Source organism: Heterocephalus glaber, unplaced genomic scaffold, assembly GCF_053883595.1.
Source record: "Heterocephalus glaber isolate CG9 unplaced genomic scaffold, H.glaber_assembly_v1.0 deba00001504, whole genome shotgun sequence".
Classification (NCBI taxonomy): domain Eukaryota; kingdom Metazoa; phylum Chordata; class Mammalia; order Rodentia; family Bathyergidae; genus Heterocephalus; species Heterocephalus glaber.
In genome coordinates, this window is record NW_028258324.1 from 54,309,005 (window position 1) to 54,315,436 (window position 6,432).

A 6,432-nucleotide genomic window follows, 5' to 3' on the forward strand; every position below is an offset into this window, starting at 1 on the left:
AGTAGGAATCAGCTAGATTTCTAGTTAGCCCTGGGTGACCAACTACTGGTAGTGTCTAGACCATGATGGTAAACCTGTTAGAGCTTTCAGTGATACAAACAGCCCACTCTGGCGCACCACTATAGGTTTGGTGCCACTGATCTAGACAGAGGCCTTTATTTATATAAGCAAATCTAGAGTGCAACTCTTTTAAGTAAGTTGTGCAAGGCTGACTAGATTCTTAAACTATACTTTGGCAAGTGAGTACATGACTTGGAAGTATTTTAGACTCTATTTGAAAAGTTACTAATCAGAATTTCAATAAAGAAAAACTATTTTTAACAATATTTTGCCAGTCTACAAAGACTATTATGTTGATTGGCCAACAAATCACTAAAGCACTTGCAGTAAACACTTGTGGTGTGTAGTCCTTTGATTATGCCTTGAATCCTTCCCATTACAATTATTCAACTCTGTCTCTGTAGATGTCTGGCAATGACAATAATGAAGGTAATGCATGGTTTGTAAAAGGAAAGCTGATGGGTCTCGTTTTCTTTGAGAAAAGAGAACTTGAGATTTACTGCTCAGATAAGGGGTTTTACTAGATCCCATGAAAAATCTACACCTTTCATATTTTTCCTAATAAATGAGGAAGTTTAAGAATATTAATACTGCTGAGCAATATATATGTCATGCATACACTTTTCCCTTGATATAAGGGAACACTCTATTTAAGTAGAAAAATGGCAATAGTTCTCTCTCCAGCCTAAAATTCTATTTGGAGAGGGAAGGGCATGAAATATTGATCAGCTGTACTACTTTCTATAATCTGTTCTCGAATCAGTCTCTGAAAAGCAGGCCTGTTTTTGATGCTTTATTTTAAAGAAAGAAACCATATAATTTCCTATTAGTGATTTGGACAAAAAAAATCCACACACATTTAAGCTTTTTTCTGGCCTCTATAAAAGTTTAAATCAATTTCTTGGATCATTTACATCTGCAGGGATAGATTGAAGTTTAAAAAAAAAACTCGAAGAAAGATTTAATTGTGTGCATTACACTAAACTTACATAAAATAGAATGTGTCTCAATCTATTTTGAAAGGATGTTCAACATTAAAGGTTAAAACAAAAAGAAGCCTCTAGTTAACCTTCAATTAACCATAGCTGCCTCATACTTTCTATTAATCAAGTTTTATTCCTTCTTGCATTATTTTTATGACATTCAATTTTATTTGGTTTCTTCGATGTATTTCTCAGAGGTGAAATAGCTCTGTTTTATGGATGAAAAGTGAATCAAAATACGAAAGGCTTACTGTGTGACCTTCATAAAGTCATCTCCCTGAGGTTCTTTTCTTATTTTTAAAGTGACAATAATGAGGTCTACCTCACTGTGCTATGTAAGAGTGGGAAAACATCATGCAGAGAAGGAGGATTTTTTTGAAAAGACTAACATTTTTGGATTCAGAGAGACATTATCTCTGCCAAGTATGAGCTATGTGACATAGGGCAAAGTATTGACAACTCTGACACTCAGTTTTCTTACCCATAAAATAAAAATGTAAAGCCTCTTTAAGACATTTTGATATAGGATCAAGTAATTTCTGTAAAAGTCTTGGTATATAAAAAGTGAAAGACTGTGGTATTTTCTTTTACTTGAGAGAAGACCCTGAATATGACTATATAAAAGTAAGTGAAGCAGTCTTAGACATTGTATGTTTTGATAATTAAATAATTTAATTATTTATTGCCTCTTTTGGAAAAGTTTCTTCCTCTGATTCTTAATCTTTCTTTTTAAAACCTGGTTGGGGATAAGTTTAGGCTTCTGTGGGATCTTACCTCATACTGTTGATTTTTTCAGAGAAGCAGCAAAAGGATTTGAATATTGAAAAAGCTCATCATCATATTCTAAAACAGTGGCTTCCAAACCACCTTGAATCAGGTTTACCTGGAGATCGCTTAAAAATCCCACATTCAGGATCTCTATCCCTGGTTCAATAATTATGAAGTACATTGTTGGGATTTGATTGCTTCAAATAATTTTTAAATTTTATTTTCTAATTATAGTCAAATACACATAACATAAAGTATATGTTATTACCATTTTTAAGTGTATAGTTCCATGACATTAAGTAAATCCAAATGGTTATGCAACCATCACTTTATCCATTTTTATTTTTCATTTTATGAAGCAGAATCTGTATACCATGAGCAATAACTCTCCATTTGCCTCTCCCCATAGCCCTAGACATCCACCATTCTGTTTTCTGACTCTATGCATTTTCTATTGCAAGAACATCAGGTACATGGACTCATGCAGCATTCATTCATTTTTGATGGGCATACTTCATTTAGCATTAGCTTCAAGGCGCATCCATCTTGTAGTATGTATCAGAGATTTCTTCCTTCTTAAGGCCAAATAATATTGCATTACATGCTTAGAACACATTTTAATGGACTCTCTGCAGGTAGGCAGACAAGTGATTTTTTTAAAAAAAATATAGAACACTTCTTGAATTTGCATGCCATCTTTGAGCAAGGGTCATGGTAGTGTTCTAAGTATTTCCCCAGATTGAGTACATACGTGCAGATGAACCATGCATATTGAGTGCTTTTTGAAACTGCGCATTGCTCAGACATCCAATCAATTTAATTCAGTAATCAATTTTTAAATTAAAAATATTTTTAAATGTAGAAGAAAATATAATATATAACATGACAATAATTAGAAAACATTTTTTCAAAAATTTTGGTTCTGTGTATGTGTGTGTTTGTAGGTCCATGTATACATAGTTAGGACATACTAGTTGTTCTGAATCAAAAAAAGTGTGAAAGCTACCTGTCAAAAAAAGAAAACAAAGCAAAATATGGAAACTGCTTGGATGATAGTCAATTAACATAATATTCTCACCCTGAAATGTGCTGTAGAAATACAGAAATAGGTTGCAAAATAGGTTTAAGTTACTTAAAATAAGATTGAGAAAGGTCTTTTGTGAACTAAACTATTAATCGTGTACTCCACTCATACTTGTCCAGGTCTGAGTGTTGATTACTAATGAATCTTTGTCATAAAATACATCAGGAGGTAGGTAAGAATTTGGCATCGCTCTGACACACTAAGCTTTTACAGACTCCAGAATAGATAAAGACTTGTTAACAGCATTAATGAAGAGGTGTGAATGCTACCAGCAATGCAGAATTCTGTTCCAGCTCAGGAAGCACACCACCAAATTTAAGACTATGTTTTCCCCCTTTGGCATTTTTCTCAACCATATGTAGTTTTTAAATTATTGTAGTGAATTCTATCACATTATTGAAAATATACAGGATGTATTTATCTAAGACAAATATGATTTTTCTTAGTATGTTTTCTGAAATAATAGCACACAATATGTACCAGAAAATAAGGCAATTATATAATAATATAACTGTGTGTGAGCTATATTTGATACTGCCAGAATTTTTGAAACATATATGTTTAACAGATGTAAATGTTTATATTAGATCATATGGAATATAATTATTCATCTGCCTTTTAAAGAGGTGTGGAACTCTTGTTCTTCCTCAGCAGAGTTATTTTCAAAGTGCCTCAGATTTCTGTATATCACTCCATCTCAAATCTTCTGAGATGCCCGATTCTGACCTTGGCATTAAAAACAGGGTAGCATTCCCCCAAAAGTGAAAGTTACCTTTTCTTTTACTTAACAGAGAAGATGTCGGGATAGATGGATACATGTGTACATAGATTCATGAAAAGATAGATGTTAATGTACCAAAATGATGTCATCTAGATATGACATTTAAAAAGTTACAATAAGTAGAAACACAATTGGAAATTAAATATTAATGAAATTGTGTTCAGAACTAGTTTATAGGAACACTTTACATTGCGCATCTTCATTGATCCTCCTAACTGTGAAAAGCAAAGCTGTAGACATTTTGCAGAAGAGAAACTAGATACTGACATTAGCTGCCTTGCTGAGTCACAGACCGTGGCGAGGCGACAGTTGGAATCAATTTCTCTGAACAGACTCCAAATTCAGGCATTATTCCTTTAAAACGTGCAGCATAAGGCAAGTAGAATTTTTCTCTGCTGTTTAGTTTGTTCATAAAGGCCTCCACATTAAGCTCCATTAAATTATTGATAATAACCATAAACTTCTAAACCAAAAATCTGGAACAACAATAATGTTATTGTTTTCCATATTTTGCAAACAAGTGCTCAGTAGAGATTCTCAGACCTAAATGGTACTCAGAATCCTCTCCAGGGCCTTTGGAAAATATTGATTTCTTTGCAGCACTCAGATTTATCCAGGAATCCAAAAGATAAGGATTCAAAGCTGATTCTGATGTTCAGATAGTTTTAGGAACTCTTACTTCAGAAAAAAAATGCTTCAGACCAGTTTTCATTGGACGCTTATCAAAAATTAGGTAGAAGTCTATGTGATGTGTGCATCCCTGCAATTCAGCACTCTGGGAGTCTGAGGCAGGAGGATTGCAAGTTTGAGCCCATTCTGGGTAATTTAATGACTGAGTGAGACTATGTCTCAAAAATAAAAAAGGGCTGGGGATGTAGCTCACTTCACAGTCCCTGGGTTTAATCCCCAGCATTAGAAAAAATGAATCTAAGTGTAAGCCAGTGTAGGCTTTATTAACATATCATAGCCCACAGTTATAAAGAAATTGAAAGTTTTGTGTAGCTACAAGTTTATGCAAGTTAGGGAAACATTTGATGAGAATGGAAATATAATTGCAAAAACAAAATTAGTTTTGAAAATACACTATTTACTAAGAATGATTAAAATAAATCACAAATTATATACTTTGAAGAAATTTAAACCTATCACAAACATCATTATTAATTAACTAACAGCACTGTGCTTAGCAATATCCCAACGGTCCCTGCATTTTTTTTTAATTTTATTTTATGGGTACATTTTAGGTGTACAATATGACATTCATCATTGGAAATTTGCACCTTTACATAATCTCTCTTGGTTCTTATTTTTCCCCCTTCCTCTGCCCTCCCTTCAACTCCTTCATCCCTCCCTATTTACAAAGACTTTGTTTCCATTTTCTCATTTTCTCATATTAATTCCAGTCCCTTCTTTCCTTTCCCCATCCCTCCCACTTCCCTTTCCCCCTTGTTCCTTTTCTTCCTATTTCACATTATCTATTATACCTTTTAGTCCTCATTTACACTTTCAGTTTCTCACACTAGAGAAACTATTTGGTATTTACACATCTGTGTCCTGTTTACTTCAGAGTATCACCTCAATGTCTCTAATTTCTCACTTTTTATGGCTGAATAGTACTCCATTTTAATTTAAAAAACCACATTTTCTTTATCCAGTCTCCAGTTGATGGGCATTTGGGCTGTTTCCAAGTTTTAGCTATTACAAATTGTGCTGCTATGAACATGGGTGCACGTATATCACTGTGGTATGATTCTTTTAATTCTTTTGGGGAGATACCCAGCAGGGGAATAGTGGGGTCAAATGGGACTTCTAGTCCTAGTTCTTTGAGGTATCTCCATACTGATTTCCACAGTGGTTGCACCAGATTACACTCCCACCAGCAGTGGAGCAGGGTTCCTCTTTCCCCACAGCCCCGCCAGCATTTATTGGTTGATTTCATGATAGCAGCCATTCTTTCTGGAGTGAGATGGAATCTCAGCATTGTTTTCATCTGCATCTCTTGAATGACCAGTGATGTTGAACACTTTTCCATATGTTTATTTGCTATTTTTACTTCTTTGTCTGAGAAATATCTGTTCATTTCAGACGCCCATTTTCAGATTGGATCTTTAAATTTGGGAGGCCTGCATTCTTTTTAATAAAAGAATTTTTATGGTGTGGTTATTCCACATTTTATTCAATCAATATGTTATGGATAGGAAGGTGAGTGGGTTGTTTCCAATATTTTTCAGTGATAGTCAGAGGTACATCTTCAAGAAAAATTCCCAGTAGTTTAATCATGGGGTCAAAATGAAACATGTGTCTGGTACTTAATATATTGCTAAGTTTCATTCCACAAAAATTTGACCAATTTCCTTTTCCTTCAGTAATATGTGAGGATGAATGTGTCCTCACAGCCTTGCAGTGGACTATTGTTCTTTTTAATTTTTACAATCCAACAGTTTAGAGATAGCTTCTTAGTGTTCTTTTGGTTTCCATTTCTCATTTCTCATATTTTGAGGGAGATTGAACATCCGTCCATATGTTTAAATGTTATTTGCAATAAATTTAATTGATATGCTATCTTTTCAAACAGATAATTGAAATATTACAGGATCCCCTCCCAAGTATGACAAATATACTACAAAGTTCTTATCCTAATTTCTACCTCCATAAAATATATTTTACAGTTACTGTAAATAGTAGTCCAATTATATAATCAAATTGTGAATAATGGCTTCTTATTTCTTAGTGAATGATGCATATTAAAGGCATAT

At 33.8% G+C, this 6,432-nt stretch overlaps 1 non-coding gene across 1 annotated transcript; it reads right to left on the bottom strand.

Moving 5' to 3' along the window:
* Window positions 1-2,472: 2,472 nt before the first annotated feature.
* LOC147825350 (U6 spliceosomal RNA) lies at window positions 2,473-2,579 on the bottom strand. Its single transcript, XR_015441208.1, has one exon. It is a non-coding gene; the product is annotated as a U6 spliceosomal RNA (small nuclear RNA).
* Between the last annotated feature and the right edge of the window lie 3,853 nt (window positions 2,580-6,432).